Here is a 12,475-nt window from a genome sequence, read left to right on the forward strand (position 1 = left end):
ATCATTTTTGCCAAAAATTCATGGTCTTTTCTTTAGACCTAATTTAGGGAGTCAATTGGTGTCACCACATCCATAACACCCCATTTTAGAGGTCTAACGAGCCACAGACAACGTAAACCCCCAATTTACCGATTTTCGTGTGCTAAAGTCTACCATCTCTATTGGTGATTTGGAATATCGAGATCATTTTTGCCTAAAATATACACAAATGTCAATTAAGAGTTTATCTATTTAAAGGATTGGTCACTACGACCAAAACGGCCTATTATCAAGGTCAAACGAGCCATAAAGCAGGTGAACCCCCAATTTTGTTGATTTTCTTGTGCTATAGTCTACCATTTTTTTGGTGATCCAAAATTCTGATATTATTTTTGAAAATATTTGTACGTACGTCGGTTAAGACCTTATCTATTTAGTAGGTTAATAACCATGGACTAAACAGCCCATTTTAAAGGTCAAACGATCCCAAGAGCAGGAAAACCCCTCATTTTGCTGATTTTTGTGTGCTGTAGTTCACCATCTTTTTTGGTGCTACGGAATTCTGAGGTCATTTTTGCCATAAATTTACACAAACGTCCATTAAGACCTTATCAATGAAGGCAATTTGTCAGAACGCCAAAACAACCCATTTTCAAGGTCAAACAACAAGTAGAGTAGATAAACTCCCCATTTTGCCAATTTTCATAAGTTATATATAGTCCAGCATCTTTTTTGGTGATCCGGAATTCCGAGATCATTTTTGTCTAAAATTTAAAAGGACGTCCATTAAGACCTTATCAATGGAGCTGGTTGGTCACCACAACTAAAATGACCCATTTCCAAGGTCAAACGAGCCCAGAGCAGGTAAACCCAGAGCCCAGATCTATGGAGCGGTCTGTAACCACGGCCAAAACAGCTCATTTTCAAGGTCGAACGAGCCCAGAGCAGGTAAGTCCCTCATTTTGCCAATTTTCATGTGATAAAGTCCACCTTCTTTTTTGGTGATCCGAAATTCCGAGAAATATGGGTTAGTACACACTTCTACTAAGTATGGGAATATACACATAAAACATTTGAAGTCATGCTAAAGGTGACATTTGTTCAAAACCATGCTAAGTTACTTTGAAAAGCCTTATGAACAATAAAGGACAATTATCATCAAGTATAACCAAGTCAACATGTACTATAGCATAATTAAGCATATAACCAAACCAACTTCAACATCATGATAAAACCACAATACATATATGAGATGTTCATAACATTACCACAAATACAAGACCATTACTCATAACCCAATATCAAGTCGACAAGTGCAATGACCAAGTAAAGCCCCATAACCTTACTTAATCAAGTAAACCCAAAAAAGGACGATAGGCAATGTCTAGACTCACATAACATAGCATTAAGAGTAACCATCATTATAACATAGCAATTTAGACCAATAGCATGTTCATAAATGAAACTAACATCATATAGGATCATCAACATGTAAAGTGAACATATGCATAGCATTTACTTTATTAACATAAGAACAAACTTCCAAGACTTCCCTCAAGGCCAACTAGTGCAATGTATAGGTAGAGTCTCATACCCCTACTTAGACTAAGTCAAACCCCTTAGGTCACCCTAGTAAGTGTTCACTTTATTATTTCATTTTACTTTCGGGAACACTTGCCTTAACCGACATAGGCCACATGAGCTAAATGTGGAATCTGGTGTCATGAAACCCTACACCGAAAGAAGGTGGACTACTTGCCAAGGTAGTACCAAAATATGAGCATACCAATATAGGTGGATCAACTAGCTAGTATTTCTATGGGGGCAATATAGTTCAAGAACTAGGAGATATACTTGGGACCCTCTTTATGCACATTGCATTGTCGTTTCCAATCTCGTGAGTACCTTAGTGAACCTACCTTCCCACATTGGGAAGGGACACATCTCACATTCTAGTTCACTCGGTGATAAGTTAGAGTCCCTTTTTGAAATGTCTTTAAGCCATATTTTAACAATCATAACTTAGTTGAGGCCATAGGAGACTAACCCCTTGTATATTCATAGTCATTAGATCATTAGTAATTGGAAAATATCCTTTCAATACAACCCTCATTGTGATAACAACACATTATCATCATCATGTCATAATAAGGCACACATGCAATTCATAACCAACCCTATATTGTTACATCTTCACATAATCAAGACATCTCAATTTCATCATCATACCAACACCTACTTAATACATGATAAGGAATGATTCAATTGAACTTCATTACCAAGTACAAGTCATCACAATTGAAGTAAAGGTTCAAGATCACAAAACAAATTCTCCTTCAACAAGACATAATCAATGGTCTTACCCTCAACCAATCAAATTTCATCCATAAATAAGTGTAATAACATCAGTCGATAGTAATTAACACAAGAACTAACTCAATTCTATCAATACTAACCGATTCAACATGAGTTCATAACCTAGGGTTAGGGAATTTGGGTCAATTCATGATCTATTCCACATACTAGGTTAATTCATAAAGAACTATCATAATTGAACAATAATACATCATAATATAATCATAATTATCAAAATAAACCATAAACAATACAATTTAGAAGATCAATTTCGGATTAGAAAGAAATCGATATGAAATCATCTTTTTGAAACCAATTTCGGAAGAACCCTTTGGGGAAAGGAATCCCAAAGGTGAAAGGTTACAATACCTTGTTAATACATGAAGAATGATGGAGAAAAATAGTCTTCTTTCTTCCCTAGAATCCTTAGACCTTGGTCTTCTAAGGAGTTTCTTTGGGAGAGAGAAACTAGAGAGAAGGAAGAGCAATTTGGGTTTGGGATAAGTGATATGTTAAGTGGGGTTTAGGCTTAGGGTAATTTATATAGTTGATTAACTGATCTAATTAGCAAATCCTTAACCCCTTACAACCCTAACTAACAAACTTAATTAAATGTACCAATTAAAACTTAACAGGAAAAGCAAAGGCAGGACCTACGAGACCACGATCGATGGTCCGTGGGTCAACCTACGCCCCCTTCCCCCAACCGTCTGGCACGTCCGTCGATAAGTTTAGAGAGTTGCATTTTGTCCATTTTTGGAAAAATATCTAAGTGTTGGTCGACGGAGGCAATCAACACCCCGTCGCCTGTAACTAGTAGGTAGACACTGTCTACACTGCCTCATTTGACAGGTTTGGGTCAAATGCAAGGAACCTGTCCAAGGACCCCTAGGGTGGTCCTTGGGAGTTGTACCTAGAATTTTCGACCCTAAACATGTTCCAATACTAGTCAAACACCTCTCCACCCAATTTCATCAATTTTCGACTTCTAAAACCTCATGGAATAGGCTAAGGCACACAAGCACCTCTTTTACTAGTCTCCAGACGTCATGAACGTTTCTTGACGTCTTGTATCTAAAACTTCCTAAATGACTCATAAACATTATTTTTTTACATTAAAACAATTTTATAAACCTTAGAAACTCATGTGACTCTCTAGATTAGGTTTTGGACTTTCGGAGTATTACACCATCTTTTTTGGTGATCTAGAATTCAGAGATCATGTTGCCCAAAATTTATAGAGACATCTGTTAAAACATTATCGATGGAGCCGGTTGGTCACCACGTCCAAAACGGTCCATTTTAAATGTCAAACGTGCCTAGATCAATTAAACATTCATTTTACCGATTTTCGTGCGTTATAGTCAACCATCATATTTGGTGATCCAGAATTCTGAGATCATTTTTTCCAATAATTTACATGGACGTCCGTTAAAACATTATCTATGTAACCGGTTGGTCCTCCCCATCCGAAAAAATCCCATTTTCAAGGTCAAACGATCCCAGAGCAGGTAAACCTCTAGTTTACTGATTTTCGTGTGATATAGGGCACCATCTTTTTTAGTAATACGGAATTCCGAGATCATTTTTGTGAATAATTTACACAGACATTCGCTAATAACTTATCCATGGATACGGTTGGTCACCGCGGCCAAAACGACTCATTTATAAGGTCAAACGAGCCCAAGAGAAGGAAAACTCCCCATTTTGCTGACATTCGTGTGTTATAGTCCACCATCTTTTTTGATGATCCTGAATTCTGAGATCATTTTTGCCATAAATTTACATAAACGTCCATTAAGACCTTATATATGGAGGTGGTTGGTCACCACGGCCAAAATGGTCCATTTTTAAAGTCAAACGAATTTCAGAGCAAGTAAAATCCCCATTTTACAGATGTTAATATGATATAGTGAACCATCTTTTTTGGTGATCTATATTTCCGAGATAATTTTTCGCTAAAAATTTACACAGACTTCTATTAAGACCTTATCTATATAGACATTTGGTCACGACGTACAAAACAACCCATTTTAAGGGAAAATGAGCCCATCGCAGGTAAACATTCCATTTTGCTGATTTTTGTGGCTATGGTCAACCATCTTTTTTGGTGATCAGAAATTTCGAAATTATTTTTTCCAATAATTTACATAGACATTCATTAAGAACTTATTTATGTAACCGATTGGTCACCACGTCCAAAATGGCCCATTTTAAATGTCAAACGAGCCCAGAGTAGGTAAACCTTCCATTTTTCTGATTTACGTGTGCTATAGTCCACCATCTTTTTTGTAAATCCGGAATTTCGAGATCATTTTTGCCAATAATTTGTAAGGGCGCCCATTAAGACCTTATCTATGGATCTCTTTGGTCACCACGACCAAAATGACCCATTTTTAAGGTCAAACAAGTCCTACAGCAAATAAACCCCTCATTTTGTAATTTTTCTTGTGTTATATTACACTATCTTTTTTTAAGATCTGGAATTCCAAGATTAATTTTACCAAAAATTTACACGAAAATCCATAAAGACCTTATCTATGGAGGTGGTTGGTCACCACAGCCAAAATGGCCCAGTTACAAGGTTAAACGAGCCTTGGAGCATGTAAACTCCTCATTTTGTCAATTTTCATGTGTTATATTCCACTATCTTATTTTGGTGATCTAGAATTCCGAGATCATTTTCCCTAAAATTTACAAAAACATATGTTAATACCTTATTATTGGAGTGGGTTGGTCACCACGGTCCACATAGTTCATTTTCAAGGTCAAACGAGCCCAGAGTAGGTAAATCCTCCATTTTACCGATTTTCAAGTGTGATGCCCCACCCTCTTTTTGGTAATACGAAATTCCGATATCAGTTATACCAAAAATTTACATGGACGTCAACCTCATCTATGGAGTAAGTTGGTCACCATGACAAACCAATCCATTTTAAAGGTCAAACGAGCCCCATAGTAGGTAAACCCCCATTTTGCCGATTTTCGTGTACTATAGTCTACCATCTTTTTTAGTGATTCGTAATTCTGAAATCATTATTCAAAAAATTTACACGGACGTCCATTAAGACCTTATATATGGAGTCGTTGGTCACCACGGACGAAAAGGCCCATTTTCAAGTTCAAACTAACCCAGAGCAGGTAAATACTCCATTTTACCGATTTTCATATGATTTATATAGTCCACAATCTTTTGGGTGATCCGGATTTCTAGATTATTTTTGCCAAAAATTTACACGGACGTCTGTTAAGACCTTATCTATGGCCGGTTGGACGCCACGGCTAAACTGCCCATTTTCAAGGTCAAACGAGCCCCAGAGTAGGTAAACCACCTATTTTGCCGATTTTCATATGTTATATAATCCACCATATTTTTTGGTGATCTGGATTCAGTTGGTCACCACATAAAAAACGACCCATTATCAAGGTCAAGTGAGCGCTAGAGCAGGTAAACCCCCCAATTACCGATTTTCGTGTGCTATAGTCCATCATTTTTTTGGTTATCGGAATTCTGAGATCATTTTTGCCAAAATCTTACAAAGACTTCTGTTAAGACCTTATATATGGTGTCGTGAAAGACCCATTTTAAAGGTCAAATAAGTCACAGAGCAGGTAAACCCCCTATTTTACTATGGAGCCAGTTTGTCACCACGTCCATAATGACCCATCTTGAAAGTCAAACGAGCCTAGAGCATGTAAATCCCCAATTTGACAATTTTCATATGCTATAGTCCATCATATTTTTGGTGATCTGGAATTTCGAGATTATTTTTCTATAAATTTACATGGAAGTTTAATAAGACCTTATCAATGGATTCGGTTGGTCACCACGACCAAAATGACCTATTTCAAGGTCGAATGAGCCCTGAGTTAGTAAATGCCCATTTTGCCCATTTTTGTGTGCTATAGTCCACCATTGTCACGATCGGAATCTAGACCCCAGACGAGACCGCCGTCATTAACCTCTCAGAGGTCGGAGACAAGCTTACATACGTCATTCTTACTTCATCTAGGTTAATTTTAGCAGAAAATTTGAAACTTTTTTTGTTTCTTAACATGCTTACTAAATATTCTACTACATACGTAATTGTTTACCATCAACTATCTAACATTAAAATCATCAAATATAAGAAACAGTTTATTATAACGATAAAGATATACTAGCCAAAATGGCACCAATACAATGTCTGAACAAAAACGGAAAAGAAACGGTAGTGGAACATACTCCACTAGCTCAATCCTACAACTAAGCTAGAATGTAATGGGAAAGCATCCTCGAAAGAATGAGGGCCTACCAAGTTCGGATGAGTGCTCGACGTCCCGATAACTACAGCGTTGATCCTGTAGCTCTAGCGTCCACCTGTGCCTGCACCTAAAAGTTTAGAGTTGTATAGGGTTAGTACACACTTGTACTAAGTATGGGTATATGCAAGCACACACCAAGGACATGCATGCGTAAGAATAGCTCTTTCCTAGCAACATGATTATAGCAGGTCAAGTCAGTGGACTTGCAAAATTGAGATTAGGAAAGTGAGTGAACATTCCAAATTTGGATTAGGAAATTTGCTATGAGAGTAACATACATCATCATACTTAACATTTTGCACACAACACACAACAGCGTACACATAGCACATATCTTAATTCCTATAACACATAACGTTGTTCATATCATTCATTCGTATGCCATGAGACCTTGGAATCATGAACTTGACATTAAGACTTCCCAAAAATGAGGTCTCAACATATAGGACGTCAACTAGGGAGTCTGCTTCGTTCATTCATACGTACTTCATTTTATTTCATTCATGGGCCAGTGTAAACACCAGTTATACCTAGGATGTAGTTTAAGACTTTCATCGAGTTCGTTGTGCAATGACCAAGAATGACCTAATGTCATTACTTGAATCTAACTCACCTATTTATTATCCTATCCTAACACCTTTGGTACCATACATTTCATTATGTGCATCATTTAAGGCAGGCCTCATTCATTCATTGGGAACTTTAACTTTGACCGACATAGATCATGCGAGCGTCATGAAATCCAGTGTGATGAAACCCACACAAAAAAGAGGTGGAATCACCGGCCAAAGTGATCCAAAACATGCCAGCACACATGGATATTGAACCCCGCCAGATCCCTATATTAGCAGTATAGGTTCGAAGACTAGGAGATATAAGGAGACCCATACTCGGCATGCCGGACAGTCTCATCTCATGAGAGTTACGTGAACCTCCGCCCTTCCCGAAAGAAGGCGTCACCGCTCATAGCTAGTCTGTCAGTGCTCAGTATAAAGTTCCATTACATTCAACTCATACGTCATGGAAGCTGGCTTCTAGTATGAGAACATCATAGCTCAATAGATGATTTCTCATCTCATCATTTGTATTAAGTTTGTTAATCTCAATACTTTCATTAGAGTGTTCATAGAGACTAGTCTCTTCATTAACTTTACACTTTCATAGGTGAGTACATTTTGGTAACATTTACTCAGGCTCATTTGAGATTGCTCTCATAATTTACATTAGCCTCATTTCATGTTGTCACCACATTCATCAACATTAGCACATTTGCTCTTCATAATTACTCACCCCATTTTACGTGAATGTTCATTTCATTATATGCCAATGACTTGGCCATTTAGTGTGTTTCACACTCTTACTTAACCCTTCTAGGGTTTCATCATTTCATTGTTCATTTCATCATTTCTTTGTTCATTTCATCATTTCATTGTTCATTTCATTATGTGCCAATGCACTTGGCCATTTAGTGTGTTTTACCCTCTTACTTAATCCTTCTAGAGTTACATTATTTCATTACATACATCTTAGGTTCACTCATTTTTTAACGTATGCTAGACTTATGGGTTTATACATACAAGCCATGAGGCTTCATTCATCATTCGATTAAGTGATTCATATTTTCCTAAGTTTATATAGTACAAGACTTATGCATCTCGTATGTATGCCAAGATCTTAACTTCGATCTAAGTAGGCAGCATTATTCTTGAATATTTAATTCACGTAAGACTTATGTATCAATACGGAATTTGGGAAAGGTAACCGGTTTAAAATCCCTTGGACAACACTTTACATTTTTCTTTTTATTTAATTCCAGTCCACGTGACAAAGGGAGCCTAGATCGATCCTCCACATCACCATTTCCTTTTTAGTTCTATCCTTTGAAAATTCTCTTTCTTGGCTGAGGGTTAGTGGGATCATACCCCCACAGCCCCTTTTATTGTTTTTTTTTAATCTATTTCTCCTTGTCTATTTCGAGTTGACTATGAGGTTGTGGGATCAAACCCCCACAGCCTCTCTTTGTTATTATTTTATTCTTCTCCTTAAATCTACCTAAGAGCTCGTGGGTTCGATTTCCACACGCCTCCTCCTTTATTTTTCTTTTATTCTCCTCCTTAAAATCTGCCTGAGAGGTCGTGGGTTCGATTTCCACAAGCCTCCCCCTTTATTTTTCTTTCATTCACCTCCTTAATCTACCTAAGAGGTCGTGGGTTCGATTCCCACACGCCTCCCCTTTTAGTTTTCTTTAATTATCCTCCTTAATTTGCCTAAGAGGTCGTGGGTTCGATTCCCACACGCCTCCCCCTTTATTTTTCTTTTATTCTACTCCTTAAATCTGATTGAGTGGTGGTGGGTTCGAATCCCACTCCTCTCATTTCTTACTTTTTTTCTTTTAAGTTACATTTTCCAGCCAATACCATGGTTCGAATCCCCTGCACCACATTTCTTTTTACTTATTTATTTTCATGGTTTTTAGCATGGTGAGGTCATGGGTTCAATACTCCATGACCTCACTTGTTTTAATCCATTTTGTTTCAACATTTTGAACCCCCTTTGATGACAAAAGTTCATCACTAGAAGCTGGAAATTTTCTTTTAATTTTAAAGCATCCTTTCATCAAGTTACACCTTAGTTCTTAGGGGAATTTTGTAGTGCATTTAGAACGTTTAGGGTGTGTTTTAATGGATTCGTTTAGACAAGAAATTATCCCTCAAATCAGCCACATTCAACTCATATGACCATCACATTTACATCAACATGTGTACATGAAATATAAAGAACTATCATGCTATTTCAAGTCCTAAACCATGAACAATAGCCACAACAACACACACATACACACGTAATTATATTTCGGAAACATCAACATAAGTCACATAATTCCAAACATACATATAAACACATAATCATCACAAAAACACGTTTCATCCCTAGTTTTCTACCAGCAAACATAACCAACCTATGATTCAATGGGAGCTAGTGACAGAGACATGAAACGGGGAACAATTCTAGTTTTTGGAATAGATTCAAATGAACCTTAGGGGGTCTCTATCTTGACTTTCTTCCCAAAAACATCACCCAAGAACACGTCTAAGCCTCCTCAATATAAACTCCACTCGAATGACAACCTCCCTTAGCCTAGTGTGCGATTAACGTTTGTTTTCTTGTGATTTCGTGTGAGTTATTCAAAGGTGAAGAACTTGGTTTATTACTGTTTTTTGAAGTTATTTGGAAGAGAGAATCGTGAGTGAGAGTGATAGAGACGTGAGAGAGAGAGAGATATGAGCGTGAGAGAGAAGAGTTTTCTTAGGATTAGGAGTCTAGTTTAGGATTAAGTCAAATAAGGTTTTTATTTAAATATTAAAAAACTGATTTCCTTTTATTTTAAATCAGATAATAAATAATAAATATAAATTAATTACATTAATTTACCAACTTAAATTAAAAATAATTTAATTAATTGCTTCCACCTAGGTTCGAATCCGGGTGGAGCATGACTTCACTTCAAGAGCCAATTTTCGGTCCTCTCTCCCCAAAATGCCCCTCCACCTTATTAATTAAATAACTAATTATATATTAGGGTAATTACGATACTACCCTTAGTCTGGAAAAAGACCATTTTACCCCCAGACCCTCCAAACCTAAGATTTTCCCTTTTTAAGTCCGGTAAAGACTCCTTCAGGTAAATCTTCATATTCGAGAGCCCTACATGGTTGGACCCAACCTTTTCTAGCTCAACTAACTCCCCAAGTTAGTTGGCTTGGCTGTAGCAATGGTTCTGAGGTCTGGTTCTACGCGCATCAATCCGTGTGAACCCGGTCTAATCGTAGGCATTCTAGACACATTAAACATTACTTAGCATATTCATTTTTAGGGTTTTTACATTATCCCCCCCCCCTAGGAACATTAGTCCCCGAATGACACTAGTCTTTAATAAAAATAAGTAAGTCATCTGTAGAATGTATGCCTACATAGGTAATTCAATACTCCCCATTGGTTAACATCTGATTCACATATTAACATAATGGTGTACATCCTTGAAACCTACTAGTAGTTTCGCATTAATAGACTAAGGAACTCTTTCCTAAACTAGTCTCATCAAAGCATACAACATAAGTAAACATATAAATCATACAAATCAGCAACCAACATGATGTCTCAAACATACTAACCTCATACTAGTTCATACACGCCATACACTTTCAAATACTTGAAGGAATAATTAAGGCTACTCACCTGAGACTTCACCAGAGGTGCCTTCCCCTGCACTATCAGACTTGAGTGCGAAGAATCGTTGCCTCTTTGGAGCCTTTTCACTTGGACCATTAGACTTAACTCTCTCCTTCCCTTGTTCTTGACTTCTCCTAATCGGACAATCCTTCACCATGTGACCCGGTTTGCCGCAACTTTAACAAGCGTTAGTGCCCATCATACACTCTCCTCCATGTAGTTTGCCACACTTCCTGCAACGTGGTCTATCCTAAGTTGTAAAGTTTTATGAACTTCAGGGAGTAATCCCTGACTGACATCGAGCCCTGCTTAAGGCTGATGAATTCCTCAACCTTAGCCTCCTTCATTTATCTGGGAAATAACCGCTCTAGAAAATCCATCTTGAAAAGATCCCAAGTAATAGGACCTCCTTCTAAGGCCCTGCTATCCTGCAACACTTTATACCAGGATTGAGCTACATCCCTTAGCTGGTAGGATGCCAACTCAAACTTCTCCACATCAATTAAACCCAATAGCTTGAGCTTATAAAGTACTAGCTTGGGCCATATGTACCAATGTTGTACTTAATTCTCCATCTGTCAACCCAACTGGGTTAATAGGCATCTCTATTCCAACAGTTGGAGCCTGGGAAGGAACCTAAATTACCCCAGCAGCTGCTCCTCCAATCTCTCCGCCTGTTTTTCTCCTTATATTCATCTTTTGGGAACTTCAAGAGTTGATGTTAGATACGCTCTTAACACCAAGAAATCAAACATAAGAGAAGGCATGATAAGATTAGAAGAAGGGAATTTTTTCCTACGCATCATGCAGTCTCTAATACAGGATAGTGGTGACTTCACTACAGTGACTTAGAAACTACTCAATGTGGTTGTTATGAACTTATTATCATCGAAATTTAACCTAGCGCTTTGATATCAACTTTTTCACGACCGGAATCTAGACCCCAGACGAGACCGGCGTCATTGACCTCTCAAAGGTCGCAGACAAGCCTACATACGTCATTCTTACTTTATCTAAGTTAATTTTAGCGGAAAATTTGAAACTTTTTTATTTCTTAACATGCTTACTAAACATTCTACTACATATGTAATTGTTCACCATCAACCATCTAACATTAAGATCATCAAATGAAAGAAATAGTTTATTAAAACGATAAAATGTACTTGCCAAAATGGCACAAATAAAATGTCTGAACAAAAACAGGGAAGAAACGCTAGTGTAATAAAAAGGGGAAGAAACGCTAGTGGAATAAACTACACTAGCTCAATCCTACAACTAAGCTAGCATGTATATGGGAAAGCATCCTTGAAAGATTGAGGGCCTACCAAGTCTGGATGACTGCTCGACGTCCGGATAACTGCAGCGTTGATCCTGTAGCTCTAGCGTCCACCTATGCCTGTACCTAAAAGTTTAGAGTTGTATAGGTTTAGTACACACTTGTAATAAGTATAGTTATATGCAAGCACACACCAAGGACATGCATGAGTAAGAATAGCTCTTTTCTAGCAACATGATTATAGCAGGTCAACTCAGTGGACTTGCCAAATTGAGATTAGAAAAGTGCGTGAACTTTCCAAATTTGGATTAGGAAAGTTATGCCGTGAGA

The sequence above is a fragment of the Solanum pennellii genome, chromosome 1, assembly GCF_001406875.1.
Source record: "Solanum pennellii chromosome 1, SPENNV200".
Classification (NCBI taxonomy): Eukaryota; Viridiplantae; Streptophyta; class Magnoliopsida; order Solanales; family Solanaceae; genus Solanum; species Solanum pennellii.